Genomic DNA, 20,933 nt, shown 5'->3' with positions numbered 1-20,933 from the left:
AAACAAAGACAGAGGACAATGGTGAAGTCAGTAGATTGCTTTAGATAGATACTATTTTATTATTTTGCCAAAACTATGTTCTACTAAATAAAATAGGAATTAAAGTATATCTGATATTATTATTTTATCCTTTTATTGGAATTCCCTTGATGATAGTTGTGAGAGCCGATTGTACCAAGAATTAAACTTTATGATTTAGCTGTAATATTGAAGTGTTAGTTCTCAAAGTAGTTGTCCTGCATGCAACCATGTCACCTGGGAATGTGTTAGAAATTCAAGTTCTCAGATATCATCCCAGATTTACTGAGTGACATTGGGGTTTTGATTAGGATTGCATTGAATCTGTGTATTGTATTATACAATATAGGTTTTCATCTCTTCCTCTCTGATAGTTCTACAGAGAGTTCTAGGGTTGTCATGAGTTTGGCTTTATTTGACCCTTTGTTTGGCTTCTTCGTGTTCTACATACAATTGATACCATCCAGTATCTGTCTGTCTTCTGATTTATTTCACTCACTTAACCATAATCTCCTCCAGTTCCACCCATGGTGTTACAAATGGAAATGTTTATATATTTTTAATAGCTGAGTAACACTCCATTGTGTATATATAGCACATACTCCTGAGCCACACATCTGATTTTGGTCACTTAGGTGTTTATATAATTTGGCTGTTATAGTGTTGCAGTAAACATAGGAGGAGTGCCCATTTCCCCTTGAATTATTACTGTTATTATAAGTATCATTATTATTATTGTTATTTGTATTCTTCAGAGAGATAGCTAAGAGTAGAATTGGGGGGGGTCATATGGTATATTTGTTTTTAATATTTTGAGAAACATCCACACAAGGTCAGAACATTTCTCCATTCCCAGAGACACTGTTGAGGACATTCCTTTTTTTCTCCACATCTCAACACTTGTTTCTGGTCATTTTGATGTGACCATTCCCACAGATGGGAGGTGGTATCTCACTGTGGTTTTGATTTGCATTTCCTGACCACCAGTGACCAGGAGAATATTTTCATGTGCCTGTTGGTGCTTGTATGTATACTTTAGAGAAGTGTTTATTCAGACTGTTTGCCCATTTCTTAATTGGCTTATTTGATTTTTGTTGTTGAATTAAATATGTTCTTTTTAGGATGTCTTTTTATTTTCCAGAAATTTTCTTTCATTATGGAAAATTCTTTAGTTTGATTTTTACAATTTTTTATTTCCCTTCTCAATAGAGTTGAGTCCCCAAACACATGTCTAAGATGGATGTTAAGGACTGCATTGCCTATGCTTTCTTCAATGCGTTTTGTGGTTTCAGGTGTTACCTGTAAGTCTTTAATCCATCTTGAATTAATTTTGTGTATATTGGTAGGTAATGACCTTGTTTCAGGATTTTGCATGTGGCTGTCCAGTGTTCCCAAAACCACTTTTGGGAACTTTAGAAAAAGTGAAGTCACTTTTCTTACTCCATTGTAATCTTGGTTCCTTTGTTGTAAATTTGTTTCTGATATAGTAGTTTTATTTCTGCACTTTTCAATTCTATCTTATTTATCTGTGTCTGATTTTATCCCAATACTAAGCTTTTTTAGTGATGATTACTTCTTAATATTGTTTGAGGTCAGAGTGTGACTTCTATTTTTGTTCTATTTTTCTCAAGAATACTTTTCCTATTTAGGAGAGTTTGGAGTTTCAAATACATTTCATGATTTTTTGGTTCTATTTCTGTGAATGACATTGGAGTTTTGATTAGGATTACATTGAATGTGTATTGTTTTACTTAATATAGTCATTTTAAGGATGTTAATTCTTCTAATCCATGAGCATGGAATACTTTCCATCTGTTTGGTTCAAATAGTTTATGTTTTGCATGTTTTTCTCTTTTTTGTTAAATTTATCCCAAGGTATTTAATTGTTTTCAATGTAATTGTAATTGTTTTCATAGCATATCTTTCAGTTGGATTATTATTTGTTAAGCAACAGATTTTTGAATATTTATTTTGTAGCCTGCAAGTCTACTGAGAATATTGATATTAAAAATCAACAATTCACCTAGATGAGATTTCATTTCAAGCCAATCTATCTTCAAAACTACTGTTGTTACTACCAGTCTATGGGAACAAGAAATGTAGCCTTCCCATGCACAAAAAATCTTATACACATACATTATATATATATATATATATATATATATATATACATGTATGTTTGAATGTATATGTATATATATAAAAATATGTATGTGCATATGCATATATAAATATAAATGTATATGTCTTATATAAAAATACAATTTCCTCAGTGATGCATACTTTGAATGTGACAGGGAAATCTCAGTGTAAAATATAACAAGCTTTAATTGGAGTTAAAGTAACATTTCTGTGATGCAAACCATATCCTTCAATATGGTATGTTTTGGCAAGGAACAAAAGGAGAACTCTCTGGAAATCATGCATCATAGAACAATTGCTTTGACAGGAAAAGAAGGGATTGGGAATTATACATTTAAAAGGCATAATAATAAAGTTATTGTTTTTTGGTCCAGGAATTTCAATAGTAAATGTGTTTTATAGCTTTAACTATATAACTATAATATCTTAGCATCCTTGGCTATATTGAATAACTGATAACACTGAGTTTTTCTGAAAAATAATAGCCTACATTTCCCAGCATAACCAGTACTATTGTTTATGCAGACTTTCATCACCTGTTTTAAATCATCTTTTTCTTTTTACCTTTTGTTACACACACAAAAAGTACAAATCACTTCAATTGCATGCTAAGCTATATGTGTGATGTTTCTTTGTTCTACTCCAAAATTTATTTCCCAGAAAGAATTGTGCGCAACAACTATGATGCCTTTAAAATTAACTGGATTAAAATCTCTTAGGTAGGCCCTCCCTGGTGGCTCAATGGGTTAGGACACAGACTGCAAGCTAACCGCAGCCGCTTCAGCATGAGTTCAGTCCTACTTGGGAGGTGACCCACATGGAGCAACAGACCACTCCTGGCCCGCCGGCTGCTCCCCTCAGCAGTATATTTTGCCAGGTGGCCTGTTCTGTTTCCCACTCTGACTATGAATCTTCTCACGCCCCTGCACCTCTGGCCTGTACCCCAGTTCTGTGTGAATCAATCAATCAATCAATCAATATTTTAAAAAAATCTCTTAGGTAGGTGAAAAACTGTATTGCAGGAGAAAACTGCCTCAGTAAGTTTCTGGTTAATGTCAGTGTTGTTGAAGTGCTTTCCACTTGTGTATTAAGGCAACTAGTTTTATATAGGGACACATGTTTCAGTTTGTAGGGGTATAGAAAGTGAAAATAAGGGATCTGACTCTCTGAAGTTCTCTGATTGAAGTATTGTAGATTTTAGTGAGTTCAAAGAGAAGGTGCTTTTAGAAGGCACAGAGTAGGAAGATACTTGAGGACAGAAGTTGCATTCCATTGATCTACAACTAGGAAGTAAAATGTGCCATCTGAGTTAGCTGAAGAGCCATGATATGGTGGGGACCACAAAGCTAATAAAACTTGGACCAAAATCAGAGGGACTTTACATCTCAGTTCCAGCTAATGTTGCCATCCGGAATTTTGACCAAGATATGTTTTTTTTTAATTCACAAGCATCTAGATATGTGAATGTCCATATAACTCCTAATTTTAAAATATTAATTCAAAGTCTTTCACAACAATGTGTTCCCTAACCATGGAAACCAAACAAAGCTTCTTTATGGTTTTGGGTCACTTGTTGCCAATTTGTACACTCTGAGAAATAGAAGTGTCTGTGTATATGTCTTTGTAGGCAAAAAGGGTAGCAATATGTATAGGGCTATATTTACTAAGCCCATTAAATATGTTTTGCATAATTGTAGGTAACGGAAGTCAGTATGATGTGACCTTGAGCCCCATCATTTCTTAGGAAAGATGGGAGTAACTAAATATTCCCACATTCTCTTAATATATTCCTATGGAGTCATGAAGGAGATGAATTAGGTAATTTTTGTTATATTGGCTGGCTAATTAGGCTCCTATTAACTGAAGGCCTATAACTAAAGATGAACACCCAAAGCTTAACTGAAGATTAATACATATAAATTGGTACAAGTTATGTTGGTAACATGAGATACTCTACGTACAACCACAACTAGGAATTTATAAGTGAATTGTCCTACAGACATCCTCAGGGCATGGCTTCACCATAAGAACTGAAAATAGGGACAAAATACCCTTTTAATTTTTCACTCTGCTGGGGATACCTACATAATTCAGTTGTGGCAGTGCTTTGCTACTTGTGGTTAATGTGGTTCCTTTTTCTCATAAAAATAAAAGCCATCTCACATCATCTCTCCTCAATTGTCTCGTAAATGTAAATCAAAGAGAGGAAAAAGCTATAAAGCAAACACAAATACCCACTAGATAGGCTAAGAAGTAATGGACTGGGATTGTTCTTTGAAGTACTTAAATACAGTGCTTGGCATAACAGTTATACCTCTCTTTAGTCAGTAGAAGAATTCCTGAAAGTTACTTGTAGACCCATTTTGTAAAACTAAATCATATTTTAAATGCAGTATATGAATTGGCTGTTTAGAATAATGTTAGCATGAATATTTTTGGAAAGCAAAGGAAAGTATTCTCTTAAAATGAATTGTTAATTCTAATAGGGCTTTGTTCGTGCTCATGGAGCTGTTGAATAAATATGTGTAAAAGTCTTCCTTTTGTTTAGTCCTCTAGTACATTATACCTAAGAACCCCAAAGACTTTGCAAGTAATATGTTTAGAGTGTTGTTCTTAGATTTAACTTAGGTTTACATATCCACAACGACTTGACACAGACATAGAGATGCTTAATAAGTTTGCAAGCCAAATGAATTTGCAGGTAGAGAAAAGGTTATATGAGTTGTGGTTCTTGATGGTTGCACACTTTGTGCAGTTTCAGTGAGCTTTGAAGGAGGATGTTTTGTAATCCCTATTTTGCTTGTAGAAATTAAAAGGTTAGATCTAAAGATCATGTTTATTCTACATCTGGGCTGCTGAGTCCTCATATCTTAATTCCATACTATAATAAACAGATGGTAAACTCAACCCATAGCTCCATTTCTAGAACAATTCACACCCCAACAAAGCATACACAGGTGCACGAGACAGGAGGGTAAGATGTGAAGGCAGTGTTTGCAAAGCAGCAACAAAGAATTTCAAATTGAACATTAGACATTGCCATTCTTACAATGGCCTAACTACTCTACCGCCAGGGAATGTTCAGTGTAGTCTGTGAAGACTTTCAGCCTCCAATCATCTTAATAGCGGTTTTTAGTTTCCCTCTGCATGTTTCTTTTCCGTATTACCCCCCTTTCCGAAGGAAAAAAAAAAAAAGAAAGAAAGAAATCCTGTTCTTCCAGCGGAGTTAGATGCTCTCCTTTGCTGCTTTAACACCTGTCATATCCCTGGCTCTCACCTTCTAATTCAAGCAGTTCATCAAGGTAGTTTCCAAAATAAAGACAATTTCCTGTTTGAAACTTTTCAAATATAAAACTTTCACCTCCATGTCAAAATAAGTGGCAGTACCCCTCAAATTAACTTAAACAGAATTAATAAAACCTGAGGAATTACTGTTATGGCAGAAGGGAACTGCATCCTGAGAGTTGGGTCAGCTGTTTTCTTGTCTTGCTCCCTCTGAGGCCACATGCCTTTTGGGCCTTGTTCTCCATTTGCACTTTCTCATTTCTCTGTTTGGTGCACATGGATGCTCCATGGATCGCAAGTTCTTATGAGCCAGTTCCAAATACCCTCTCAGATTTTCAAGCATCGTCAAGTCTTTTCCTAGTTTCCTGGTGAGAAAGTATGATGGACCGTCATGAATCTGCTTCATGATGCCCACAGCCAAGGGCATGGTCATGAGAGCAGGTGATGTTGCAGTGCCATGAAGTAAAACAAAGGTTACTGTGAGTTTACCACTGAGGGTGGAGAACTGGCAATTTTTAGAGAGCAAGATAGACTGAGTTTATTTTCAAAACAGGAGAAAATGTTAACTTTAATTGCAAGTTAAAATCCTAAGTAATTACATTGTGTTGATAGGCAATATTATTAAAGTATGGCATTGCTACAAGGTGTCCAATGAAGTTTAGAGCTTTGTTCCAATGTAAGGAATCCTGAAGTAAAAGAAGGTAAAATGAAAAAAAAAAAAGAAAGAAAATAATCCTGTTTCTTTCTAAGAGCCCATAGAAAGTTGGAGTATCATTAAAATAAACATTAAATATGTTGCAATGGCAAAGGAGAACTAAAATACAGGTGTGAATTCATTCCTTTTAGTTAGGGAAAGTGAGCAAATAACCTCCTCCACGTACTCCCAGCAGGCCAAGGGAGAACAGGACAGATAAAAGCGTGGGGTGTTGGGTGGGTAGGAGGAGGCACAGTCTTAAGGAGCTTCGTGATGCTGTTTAGACTGTTTCCATCACTTCTGTGAACACTGGAAGAAATAAACACTGGATGGAAATAAAGAAACATTTTTGGTAATATTTAACAATAACCATAAATTCTGGCAGCTTATCTCTTTAAAAGTAGGAGAGGAGCCACCCTTGTGGCATAGGGGTTCAGTCCCAGCACAATCACCCCTACAGGCCAAGTTCAATCCCTTTGTTCCCCTGTGTCCCTGGTGAATCCTCTCATGGCCTGCTCCTCTGACCTACACACCATTTCTTTTATGCACAAAAAATCAAACAAATAATTAAAGAAATCTCAAAAAAGAAAATAGTGGGAGAGAGTCTCCTTTGTCTTGGCAAGTAGAAGCCAGAAGAGGCAGAGATTAATTCTGGAGCTCTTATCCTGACTCCAGCTTCCATCCCCCCATCTATCACTGAGCATTAAATCTCTCTTCACAAATAGACTCATATTTTGAACCTCAAATTTTGGAAGCAAAAATTCACATTTCTCTCTCTCTCTCTCTCTCTCTCTTTTAGTTATGTTTAAAAGTTTCTAACAAACCACATTTAAATTTTATGGCCAATAGACCCGTGAACACAAAGAATATGCTAGTCCTCATTTTGTACCACTCGGATTTCTGCCTAGGCTATTTGTGTTTAAATGCTTTCTGGGCTCAGGTCACATAAAGACATTATTATCACCTCATTGTTTAAAGCACCTGGCTATAGAACCTGGAGTTTGAACAATTGCTGAATGACAAATGCCTTAAGCACTGGCCTGCTTTGCCTAATTATACAGCTGTCATGGTGTACTGGGCAATTTTTCTTTCCAGCATCTCCTCCCCTCTGCTCAACTTCAAACCACATAGTAAAGAGAAGAATCCACAGAGCTCTGCATTAGGGCTTTTAGAGTAACCACAATCCACTCAAAGCACCAGGCAGCAGGATTGGCAGAAACCATTTCTGGACTGTGGTTGACCCATCTGTTGCTCTTGGGTTGTGAGATGGGTCAGAAGAGGGTGATGCTCATTGGGGCCACATGTGACAATGGTGATGACTCAGGATCCCTTGCTTGTTTGTTCTGATGTCTCATTTCCTGACTTTGTCCTCTGGCTTGTTAAAGTGGCAGAAAGGAGAATGTGTATCGATACGTCTGTCACAGGTCAAAGGTGGTGGTGTTCACAAATGCAGCTCACTTCCTGACTCACAGGAGATATTGTCAGGCAGAGTGACGGGCCAGATACTATAACAGGAGAGGAGTGCAAGACAGCGTAAGTCAAAAGAAGGGTGATAGCCTATTTAGACATCAGTTTAACCAATAATGTGATGTTTCATCTTCTACCTTCATTGGGAAACATTGTGAAGATCTTCCAGTGCTAAGAGCACACACATACTCAGAAAGTCCTACAGCAGTGCAGTGTCAAATTCTCCAGCTTGGCCTTAAGTTGTTTGCCGCAAAGCATTATCACTCCATAACATATTGGCTGTGAGGCAAGTTTGTTCAAAAATAAAAAAAAAGATGAAATTAGGAAAAATGAAAGAATGGATCATTACAGATACAGGACCTAATGTCAGACAAAGTTCTTTTATGTATCTTTCTCTCTCTGAAGTCTCTTCAGATTTCCTTGACATACAAGGAACACATGCAGACTGCTACTATTTCTTATCATTATATATAACATATCAAACTCTCAGTACTTACATTGACTACATTTAAATGTTACATCACATGCCCAGTCCTTATATAATTTTTCTTCTTTATCAAGAAATTTATACTCAGCAGGAATGTTGTAATTATTTTTTGATGGGTGAAGGAATAGGAGTGTGTTCTTTTGCCTTCAACTTATAATATTGTGTGAAAAATTTAAGAAAGACATCATTAGAGAACAAGCTGTTATATCTAAATTAGTTACAAATTAATTAATGCTTTTGAAGCGTGTTGTGAATTACTACTTACCCTTTAAATGTCAGAGTTTGATAGACTTTTGGTTTTAATGGGAGGGATACATGATAGTGCTTATGTGAGGATTTTCAAATTGATATGCTGCCATTTTCTAGTATAGCGGGCAACCAGGTTTTATTATTCCTCTTATTTCATAATTTCAGTTAGTTTTATCTCTTTATTTCTATCATTGCGGTGTTGTTATCCATTATTTTATCATCTGCTCATCACTGTGTGAAACCTATGATTAATATAAAAAAATGGAAGAAACTGTCAGTTAAGATGAAATGGAAAACCAAAATATCAAGTTACTTTAACTTTATTTTAAAGATTTATTTATCTATGCTTACAGAACTGGGGTACAGGCCAGAAGTGTGGTGGGTGAGAGGCTTCACCAGAGACAGAGTGGGGAGAAGAACAGCAGAATGACAAAGTACACTGCTGAGGGGAGCAGCGGGCGGGCCGGGAGAGGTCTGCCACGCCACGTGGATCAGCTCCCTGGCTGGGATCGAACTTGCACTGCAGTGGCTTCAGAGAGCCTCACAATGCTATGCTTTATTTAATCTGTTGCACCACCAGGGAGAGACTACTTTAACTTTTATGGCAAAACTGTCTTATAAGAAGTTATCTACTCAGGGATAATATTTGCATTAAAGGTAATGCATCTTATCTAGAACTATCCAGTATAAAGGCCTGGATAAGCAGATACCTTATGCTGTGAGAGTAACGTTTCTGAAAACCTATAGATGCTGGCCAAAAATGACTCATGTTTTATATTCCCTCTGTTTTCATTATATTCATGATTATGGAATATATGCAATGGGTCACTCCCTATTTTTGGCACTCACCTCAGTTTATTGGTGGCAGAAGATAATGCTGTTTGGTGTTAATATATGCCTCCAAATATTGGTTTTAAAGCATTCCAAAGATGACCCAGTTTTAAGTTGAAGGATAGCAGAAACCAACTATTCTATTTTCTTTAATTTTATTACTATCCAGTGCCATATTCTTCACACAATAGAATCTTCATAAACACTTGATCACAGTGCATACAATGTTTTATTAAAGCCATAATGTCAACAGGCTTAATTTATTTATGAATATATAATTATATGTATATAATTTCCATTTACTCAACTATTCATTTAATATATATTTATTAGGCTTCTACTTGTTCCAGGAGTTTTGTTCAGCCTCTGGAACAATTAAATTTCAAGATTACAAATTGTAATATTGAGAATCAGATTTGGCAGATAGCATGTCATAAACTAGTTTCAGTAAATATTGACAAAATTATAATGCTTTTGCAGGGTTTACACTTATTTAGTGGTTACCATTTTTATGAACATATGCAAACTGAATTATGGAAAGATACAGAGAATGGAAGCTTAGGAAAACCCGTTTTTATCCCTTCTTTCTGCTGCTCTTTATTTTATCTGATTTATTCTGAGGCTTAATGTCATGATAGACAGATCAAAACTTATGAAGGCCAGAGGGTTGAAACTTTCTTTTTCTTTTTACTTAAATAATGCTTAGCACACTACACTTGGCTTCATTAGAGGCACTACGTTGCATTTAATCTCTAGGAAAGTTGATGACTCCAGTGTTCTCAGCTTCCCTCAATCTCAGTAGAACCAATGGCTCAGATGTAAGCAGACTTAGGTGGAAACTTAGAGAGTGTGTTCACACAGTCCATTGCTCCTCCTGTTCTCCTAATAGGAATTCAGATTTATGTGTGGAGTCCAAGGTCATTTTGGATCATTTGTATAAACACCGCGTTCTAGGTTTTGATGGACTGAAATAATGAAAGGAGCCACTTTAACAGCTGGGAGTGTCTACCTCCTGAACTACTCATTTGAGGGAGGAATAAACTTTCATCATATAAGTAAACTTGTTTTGTGTTTTATGTGACATATATATGTGTATATGTGTGTGTGTGTGTGTGTAGAGTCCATGTATACCCACACACATATTATATGGAAATCTATTTCCAACAAATACTGTTTTCTGATTTTTGCTTGGCATATAGATATAGATTGACATATACATATTCCTCTGTGGCACAGATCTAGAAAATTTAAAAATACACCAGTCATATGTTTAACACTGACATGTAGGGAACAGAACTATTCAAATGTTGCTATAGTTTAAAAAAAAAAAAAAAAAAGGACCTCCATGTAAAGTAGACTATTACTTGCAATGGAGCTTGAGGCTTAGAAACACAAAGAGAAATATTGAACATTATGGACCCTTTAAAAAGAACGAGAAGAAACCCAAAGTGAGAGAGAAAGGGATATAGGATGATACTAAAAGCAGTATTTGGAATCCCTTTCCCATCAACTGTCCACAAAATTAAGTTAAGAGATTTGGGTGGTGGCTGGAACATAAGCTGAAGTTTCCAGAGACTGGTGGCAGCAACTCTGGAAAAGTTATTTCCTGAGGCTGAAATGATCTTAATTGATGCAGCAGTTTGTTGCCTGGAGAATCTGGTCTGCAGATTCATGGGTGAGGGCAGTTACATTAGATGGCTGCTCTGCAGTGGTGGTGGTTGCAGGAGGGTTCCTGAAGGCCATCTTCCTTCACTGGCCCCATGGAGAGTGCCTCGAGGGCTGGGCCTGTACACGTCAGAACACTGGAGCAGTGGGCTGACAGAGGTGGGGAACAAGTTGCTCCTTGAGCACTCAAGGACATTATTCCTGCCCTTGAAGGAAGTTACCTACCGGCTGATCTAACTTCAGAACAACAGTTTTACTGAGAAGACTCAACATTCTGATCATTCCAGACCCCATTTTTGTTTTTGTGTCCTCCAGGTCCATCACCTTGGTATCTATAATGCGTCCTCTAAGTGCAGTCTGAAGACTCTTTCACCTTATTTCTGAGGGCAATACTGGCCCTGGATAGGTTTTTCAGTATTTCATGCTACAAAATTAGAGAAACAAAATGTAGCCTATAAATAATTCTGAATCATGAAAAAATGAACATATAGTTTTTAAAAATAATCAGAAGAAAGAACAAATTTTGACTGTGTTCCCTTTCGTGTTCCTTCATTGTAAATTTAAATTTATATTTTTATCAAAGTAACATATTTAGTATTAATTTAAAAAGTCAACCGAGAATGTAACTATCATTCTCATGTTCAAAAATAATCTCCATGTGCAGATAAAAGAACAGTAAAAACAGTTCTGGATTGAAAATCTGGGAAACCAACCCCCCAGCCTGGAATCTGCTGTATGATCATGGCAGAACTTCACTGTCTCTTGATCTCAGTTACCTGGAGAATCAGGACCATCTAAGCAGCATTTTTTTGAGCCTGCCAAAGTTTTATGTTGTCTCTTTTGCCCATTTGCATAAAACTGTACTTCTCTTCCCATTTCATCTCCCATTTTCCTGACTAATGTCTCTTTTCTCCATGAAATCTTCCTTGACCAAACCTGTATTAGTGTTCTCAGCACATCCACCGTCCTGGGGCCTACAGCTACCATTTTGCTCCTCTGACATTTTCAGCTACTCATTATATGTTTGGCATTATTTTTCACTAGGACATGGGCTTCTTAAAGTGTTTCATAATTTCTTTTATCCCCAATATCTTTCTCAGTCTCTGGAATATCGGAAGTGCTCATAAAGTGTGTGTTGAATAAAAAACATGTCAACCAAAACATTTCAAATGCCACTTTTCTTTACCTCACTGCCAATTCTCACTCCTAAAAGGCCATCACTTATATCTCTTGGCACCTACCTTCAAATTTAACTAGCTTTATGCTAATACTGTCTTAGATTTAGATATTATTTCCTATTAAAAGAAATCGTTCTCCCCACCACATCTCTCATTATAGTCATATCATAAGCATATTAAGCAGTATTTACTCTATTATGATTATGTAATATTTACAGTTGAGTCACTTGTGTATCATTTCCTCCATCATTTGTATCACTTCCTTCCTTGTAAAACTGTTTGTTTTGTCAGAAGCTAGTAATTGTCTCATTTCTATTTGGTACTATCTATGTGCCTATAACCAATTTATTGCTACATCCTCCAAATTAAATCTTATTATATTTACTGGGTTTTGAAATATAGCTCCTGGGCATTTCATTCTTCTAACCCCCATCTAGACTTCCTGCACAGCTGTCTTTCTGGAGTCACCACACACCATTTTTCTACATTTCCCTTACTGTCTAACTGTAGGGATCGCCAGTTTCCTGATGTCCATGTTTCCCTCTTTTGTTTGGATGAAGCATACTCACAAATCACCTCCAGCAAAAAGGTGCATGGGAGAGCTTTTTTTTTTTGAGAACTTGGGCCACCTGAAGGCATCCTAATTACGCTTTGACCTTTGAATTACAGTTTGACTGGAATCAGGGTTCTTATTTGGAAACACTGTTGACAATTTAGAAGAGCTTGCCCCTTTCACCATCTAGTTTTCAGTGCTGCTAAGTGAAATGCCATTCTCATTCTTCACTCTTCCCCAGTGACCTCTTATTTCTCTTAGAGAATCATCGAGCTCTTTATCCCCAGTATTTTGAAATTTCACAAAGATATTCCTTATGGTGGGTCTGTCATTATGTATATTGGATCTTTCAAAGTTGAAAAAGTATGTTTTAGAGATGGCAGATTTTACTATGTTATTTCTTTGATAATTTCTTGTTCTTCATTATTTAAAAATTGTTCTTTTGGAGTTCTTATTGTATCAGTGTTGGATCTTCTCTGACTTTTATTAAAATTATTATCCCTACTTCCCGTCTTTTTCTTGTGTGTTTGCTTTGCATTCTGGAGACTTCCTCTGTCATCTTCCTTTTATTTATGACAACTTTATATTTTTTAATATTATTATTTATTTATTTATTTACATACATTTCACATTATTGTTCATTTTTTTTAATGATTTTTTTTTAAAGATTTTATTTATTTATTCGTACAGAACTGGGGTGCAGGCTAGAGATGCGGAGGGTGTGAGAGGATTCACCAGAGACAGAGCCGGGAGCAGAACAGGCAGATCGACGAAATACACTGCTGAGGGAAGCAGTGGGCGGGTCAGGAGAGGTCTGCCTCGCCATGCGGTCGCCTCCGGGGCAGGTGGGGATCGAACTCTTGCGGAAGTGGCTTTAGTTTCTTAGTGCAGTGCTTTAACCCGCTGCACCACCAGGGAGGGCCCATTGTTCATTTTTTTTGTATAATGTTTGCTGTCTCCTGACAGCATTCACCCCTGCACTATGAAAATAGTCCCTTGTGCTCTTCCCTTCTTTGTTTGATCTCTCTCCTTGGCCCCTCCACTGAAGAATGTCTCTGATTTATAGTTGCCTGTTATTTTTTGTTTTAATGTATAACAACTTTATTGAATTATTCTCTGGTAGTTAGTTCCTTTTGTGAATGTTATTATTTCGAGGCATAAAATCTTCTGATTGCTTTGAGATGATATGATTTTTCTCACTGCATTGTCTTTGTTTCTTCTCCAAGTGTATTTTTGGTTTGTTTGCTTATTTTAGCATGTCCTATTAGAGGCTTTTCTTGACTATGTGGTGAGCTTTGGCTATATGCTCACATTTAAAAAGAAGACTGGAATTCTTATTTACTGGAACAGGACTTGTTAGCTGATGGTCTCTGAATATTATCATCTGAGGCACTTTAGGGGAGCTATTTCCAGAGAGGAATCTTTCAGTTTCTTGCTTAGGTATTGGGGATCTTGTAGTTTAATATGGGTTGCTTTTCTGAACCCCTAACCCCAGTTTTAGGAAGATTATCTCATCTTCACCCTCAGCTATGTCTGAGGATCCTGACTTTGTATTCTTGCTAATTTTTTTTCAACTTCAAGAAGATAATTTCCTTAGGAAGGGTACCCTAGTATAGGGTTATGGTTTTTGACTGGGTTAAGTGAGGTGTCAGAATAAATCCATGCAGACATTTTCAGTCACTTCTCTGGCTTTTAGCGTAACCTTGCAGTTCTGTTTTTAGAAATACCCGGAACAATCAATTCATGAGAATTTCCAGGGTTGTATTTCATTAATTATCTTGTAGGATCATTTTGTTCTTTTCTGCTAGACTTAGAACTTTTTGAACACACACACACAACCAGTTTTATGCTGTTTATAGAGAAAAGTATATTTCAAAAATTATTAAAGGAAACAGGAATATATCTTATAAAACTACTTTGTATTATTGCCAATGTTGGAAAACTATGACTTTTATAAATTAAAACCTGTGAATGATAATGCAATATGCAGATCTGAAATTAGAGCTTGTTTGAGAAGCTAGCAGAAATTTAAAATGATTTATAAGAAAAAAATAACTACTTTAAAGTGAACATTTAAGAATGTTTTAAAATGAGTTAAAAAGAGTTTTAAACTGAGTAGGAGTAGAAATAATAGCATAGTAAATCAAATAAAAATTATGCAATATAGATTTGATAAAAAAAATCTCCCAAAATGCAGAAGTAAATGATAAATAAATAATGATCATTAGAGATAAGGTAAGTAATTTGGGAGTTTATATCACTGAGATGCTGTTTATATAAAGTGATGTTACTGAAGAGGATGTCAGAATAAATAGGAGGGAAGCAATATTAAAAAAATTAAATAATACTTGCTCAGACTAGTGAATGAGTTCTGGGTTTGCAAACTGAATGAGCTCAATAAATCCAAGGACATGTTAATGAAAATAACTGAGGGGATAGACATATTTTAATGAAAGTCTTAAACTTCAAGAGGAAAATCAAAAACAATCCAAAATATGATTAGATGAGAAGATTAGTCATTTACCAAAGGGGAAAAACCCAAATCAGCTATCCTTGGATTTTTCCTCTGTAATAAGAAGCACAATAAGACTATAAAAGGGAGAGAAATATTGTGACTGAGAACTTCTATACTATAGCTTGATTTTATTCACATACAAAAGTAACAGAAACAATATTAAGTATACAAGCATTCATAAAATAAAAATTGCATGGGCAAATTCTTTTAAAATATATATATTTCCTAATAAAACAGAGATAAATGAGCAGCATATATATATACACATGTATTCAAGAATAGGGAAGTAAAGAATACTGTACTAATTCTAATAGTGTACCTATTTAAAGTAAGAATGATATTTGAAAACAAGAAATTAGGCCTCAAATCCTGGACTATTTCACAAAAACTGGTAGGAAGAAGATAGAGTTGATATTTTCTCATGTATGGAAACTTTCTAACGTTAAAAATTAGGAGAAAATAAACACAGTTGAAAATGTAATGAAAAGTAAAATAATTTTTTAAAATAAATAACCAGAGGGAATAGAGATAGATCTATTTGCATAAAATAGATGATATAAAGAAAATAAAACACTAGGGGAGACTTTTTTTTTAAAGAAAGCATTAAAATAACAGGCAAAACTATAGGGCAGTATGTAGTTTAATGGACAACCGTGATTTGTTCTTAGACTGCACATTCTTCCAGATTTTCTGATTTGAGCTCTTAGCTAGACCAAATAGGTAAAAGACATCTACCTGACACTCCTTCCAAAGCTGCTACATACACATCTATTTTCATGTACATATAGAACATTTTGAAGAATAGACTAATTGTCAATAAAACTGCAAAGACTGAAATTATACCTACTATTTTCTATGACAATAATGCAACAGTTAGAAGTCAACTATAAGAAAATAAAACAGGATAAACTGAATGCATGGAGGCTAAATACCATACTGCTTAATAACTGTTATAATATTGGATAAAAGAGAAGTCAAAGCATAAATAATGTCTTGAGACAAGGGAAAAGAATAATACAAGCTGCCAGAATCTTTGGGATGTAGCATGAGTGATACTTACAGGGAAAAAAATTATAAGGATGCCCATTTTATCAGTTTTGTTTAATTAGTATTAGAGGTTTGGCCACAACTCTCAGCCAAAAACAGGAAATAAAGGGAATCCAAGGTAAAAAAGAAGTATAATAACTTTTGTTGCAGACAATATAATATTACACAGAGAATCCTAGAGATACCATTGAAGTTATTAATAATAATAGATGAATATAGCAGTGTCAGGTTAAAAAAATCAAATTACAAAAATATATAGTCTTTAAATATACAAACACCAAACAAGAAAGAAATGAAGCACATATCTCCATTTATAATTTATTTTGAAAAGAATTAAATATTTCAGATTTAACCTAACAAAGGGGTAAAAAACCTATACAACTGGAGCTATAAGATGTTATTAAAAGACTTAGATAGCAACATATGGAGATGGAAGTTTATTCCATACTCATGGATGGGGAGAATCATTATAATAATTCACATCACAATGCTAGCATCACTATGCCAGCATTTGTTTTCAAAAGAATTGAACAAAAAAAATGTTGAAATTTATTGATAACCACAAAAAGCCTCATCTGCATAAACTTATTCTTGAAGTGGGGGAGGTGGAGAAGAGAAATGAGGCAATGTTACCTGATTTCACACTATACTATAAAACAATAGTACTAAAAACAATATGGCATTGGCACAAAAATAGATTCATGGATCAATGGAATTAATTGAAAGACCAGAAATATATCCATGTACATATCAGCACCTAATCTATGATGAATCAACTATAGACCATATTGAGGAAAGACTATTCTCTATAATAAATGTGCAGGGAAAACTGGAAAACCAAGCATAAAAGAATTAGGTTGGTTCACTCACTAACCCCATCTACATCTATCAACATTCCTACTCTATAAATGTGCCTGTTCTAAGATTTTCTTTTGAGCTAGTTTGACATCTGTCTGGTTTTCTCATGAGTTAAATCAAGTGTTTAACATGAATTTATTCCTATTTATGAGTCATTATTGAACTTTTGGGGATATTTTTCTTTCAGCAGAAATATTCAATTCTGATTAGCATGAATTAGTAAATCCTGAGATGAAAAATAAAGAAATTGGACAAAATTGAAACTGCTTAATAGTTTTGGCTACATTCAAGGAAAGAAAAGGCTAAAAATACGTGTGCAAAATATATATTGGGTCAGTTCAGACACAAACATATCGGTTAATCAGATTAGTATATAATTGGGTAGAATTTATATCTAATAATAATAGGACAAAGAATGTCAGTATAACTATATGAAATCTCAATCTACAGTTAACTGATAGTAGTTTCTGAGTATACAATTGAAGCAGTACAGAAAATATCAGAGAACAAGGAGGTGTGATCAAATCTTATATTTGTAAAAATCTCTATTTTTCCTTTCCTCTCTACTTGACATATAGAGCATAAATAATTGAGAGTTCATATAATATAGCTGACTATATCGTGTTATTGATTGTATATTGAACTTTATATTCTATATGTGGATAAATGACACAGCCATAAAGATTTCCCTCTTGCTGGTTAGGTTTCTAGTATTAGAAATTTTGATGTGGCCAGAGGACAGACCATTAAAAAAAAAAAAGAGAGAGAATATATTCAACAGAAATCTCTATCTTGACCTTGAATTTTACTATGTATTTTTTTTTTTTAAAGATTTATTTATTTGTGCATACAGAACTGGGGTACAGGCCAGAGGCTCAGGGGCGGTGAGAGGCCCCACCAGAGACAGAGTAGGGAGCAGAACAGGCAGATCGATGAAGTACACTGCTGAGGGGAGCAGCGGGCGGGTCAGGAGAGGTCTGCCACACCATGTGGTCACCTCCGGGGCAGGCGGGAATCGAACTCATGCGGAAGTGGCTTTAGATTCTCAGTGCAGTGCTTTAACCCGCTGCGCCACCAGGGAGGGCCTTTACTATGTATTTTTATCTTTAACTCACTCCACTTGATCCTCATCGAAGCTTGCCTAAAAGATTGATGGTTGTAAATAAATTCAAGGAGTATTTGATACAAAGAAAACAGACAATCCCCCTAGATAGCCTATTAGAAATAAAATTACACTATAATAGACAATTATAGTTTATTTAGTGTTTAATTAAACAAAGAAAAATGATATGTATCATTCATTGATTTATGCAAAAAAGCTGTTAGAACACCAGTTACAAGCTATAAAGTTGAAGTGATCTAAATGTTTATGAATAAGCTATTATGTTGTGTATTTTATATTAATTTAGTCAAAACCTATCTTGCCATTAAGAACAATATTGTGGAAAATTTTTTAGTATTCACAGTACATAAGTAGAAAAACATAGTGCCAGAAAAATATAGAACATAATTATATATGTGCAAAAAGCATAAACAAGTGTTTAAATTATATGTAAAATACAGACTCAAATATTGCAAATTTTTTTTTAGGTAGAGATTAAAGGTTTTAAAAATTTGTTCTTTATGCTCAGCTATATGTTTTAACTTTAAGTCATAAAGATGTTGAAAAAGTTAACATTTTTATACCTAAATTAGGAACATTCTCTGATTTCTTCCTGCCCATTCTTTTTTCCCTAGGAGCTTGCCGATGTAACTCATGAACTAGGGAGTGGGCACTGTGGTATTCCTGGGCAGCTTTATTAACAGCTGCTGGGGCCAGAGGCACACACCTGCCCCAAACTGAACTCATTAGAAGTTCTCTCCTGAGAATTTCAAATTGGGAATCAAAATCACCACTTAACTGTGAGAACAAGTATCAGACAAACCTGAAGAACTATGACTGTCGTTTGATGTAGCCACTTGGAAGTCATTTACACCCCTGAACAAGGAAGAACATTGGTTTTGTCAAGAGAATGATCAATAACAACAATGTATATACCCTTTGTTGTGTGTTAATAATGAGACAGGCATTCTCCTAGGCAGTATTTATGAACAAATTCATGCATCCATTTGCATGTCAAATCTTTAAGGTAGGTAATACCCTACCTACCTTATTTTACTTATATGTGAGGAAGCCAAGGCACAGAGAGATAATATACATTGATAAAATGTGCAGAAAGATGAATGATTAGGTGAGCCATCTGAGGCAGAGATGAGAAGATTGATTCCCTTGGGGCTCAGGACTTTGCAGGTCTGAGTTCTGGTCTGTGAGGCCCAATTTTCTTTCCAGCCTGTTTCCAAGGGATTACTCTGTGTAAGATATAGTCCTTGTCCTTCACATATTTGACTGGATAAGGGTTTCTGTTTTTCCTTTTTAAAGATTTATTTGTTTATGCATACAAGAGCTGGGGTGTAGGCCAGAGGTTTGGAGTGAGAGGATTCACAAGAGACAGAGTGGGGAGCAGAACAAGCAGATCTACTGCTGAGGGGAGTAGCAGGTAAGATAGATGCTGTCTGCTGCACCATGTGGGTCACTTCCCTGGTTGGAGATTGAACTTCTACTGCAGTAGCAGCAGATGGCTTCATAGCATGAAGACTTAACCCCTTGTGCCACCAGGGAGGCCTTTGGATAACAGTTTCTTGCAGTTTAACACCACATGGTTAAGTGGGATTAAATACTGTGACTATATATAAAGTGTCTGATAACATTGAGTTCTTTTCTGTTACCTTTGAATCCAGTACAACAGTGAGAATAAAATATTGATGGAATCCATTATTTACAACTCCATATAGTAAGAGGCATCTATTAACCCAACTCAAAAATAATTTTAGGATGTATTAAAACTATGCCCATTCAGGAAGGTGCTCATTGAAAAGCAGCCCTTTGGAGATGGAGGAAATCTTCCTCCCCACCAACTGAACATCCATCAAAATGTTTATAAACAATTTCAGGAAGCATTCGCATATTAGAATGTGGCTACTAACTTCTGCATTAGAGGGTGTTATTTAAAAATTCCATTTTCTGTAGTTTATATATTTGGAGAGTTTTGAGTTCAGTTCTAACCAGAGTGTTAAATGTTTTAATGCATCCACCTCCTGGAATTGCTTTGTCAGTTCTGACTGGAAGAGATGATAAGTGCAAAAGAGTCTTCTTGGGGAAGGGACACAGGGGATGGGACCCTCAAAAGTAACACTTAGTGGCAATGAAAAAGGTCTTATATGTTTAAATTGAAACTGAATAAGAAACTTCCTTTTTTGATAGCTGGCATTTGAACTCTTTTTTCTTCCTAGACTTTTAGGATATATATTTTAAGTTCTGAAGAACTTTTTATAAGAGAGTTTGCTTTTGGAGAAAATTTGTGTCTTGGGGTGGCATTGGCAAAATTTTTCAAAATCTACAAAAAATTTACTTTGGTGATATGTGTTTTGCCTTTTGATTTAGGAATGGCTATATACTAGGCAAGTGTTATTACTTGAAGGACTCAAGGAAAACTCAGTGGCCAAATATCCAGAGAAAAAGAGAAACATTCAGTAAATCATCTGGATGTTTTGTCTACAGGAGAGAAAATCCGTAGATGTTTCCAAATATCTGAAAAAAATATTTGGGTACATCCAGATGTTTGACCAAATTTTCTCTTTTCCAACCGGATGTTTTGGCATCAAACACAGCCTGCCTGCCATGATTATAGTAATTCCAAATTGTGAACTAAGTCCCAGAAAGTTATTTGGGGTAAACATAGTACACCAAAGTGTGAAGGTTTTACATGATCACAGACATTAAGATAGTGGAGGAAATAAAAGAGAGCCCACTGACCAATGAGGTTGAAGCATGATTGATGCAACTCATCAGCAGTAATGTTCTCTTGTAGACTTCTAATAATTAGAAACAATAAACATAAGCTCGT

Source organism: Condylura cristata, unplaced genomic scaffold, assembly GCF_000260355.1.
Source record: "Condylura cristata isolate star-nosed mole 26May11 unplaced genomic scaffold, ConCri1.0 scaffold00006, whole genome shotgun sequence".
NCBI classification, from domain to species: Eukaryota; Metazoa; Chordata; class Mammalia; order Eulipotyphla; family Talpidae; genus Condylura; species Condylura cristata.
The sequence above is the reverse complement of the archived record's forward strand: the minus strand, read 5'-3'. Positions refer to the sequence as shown.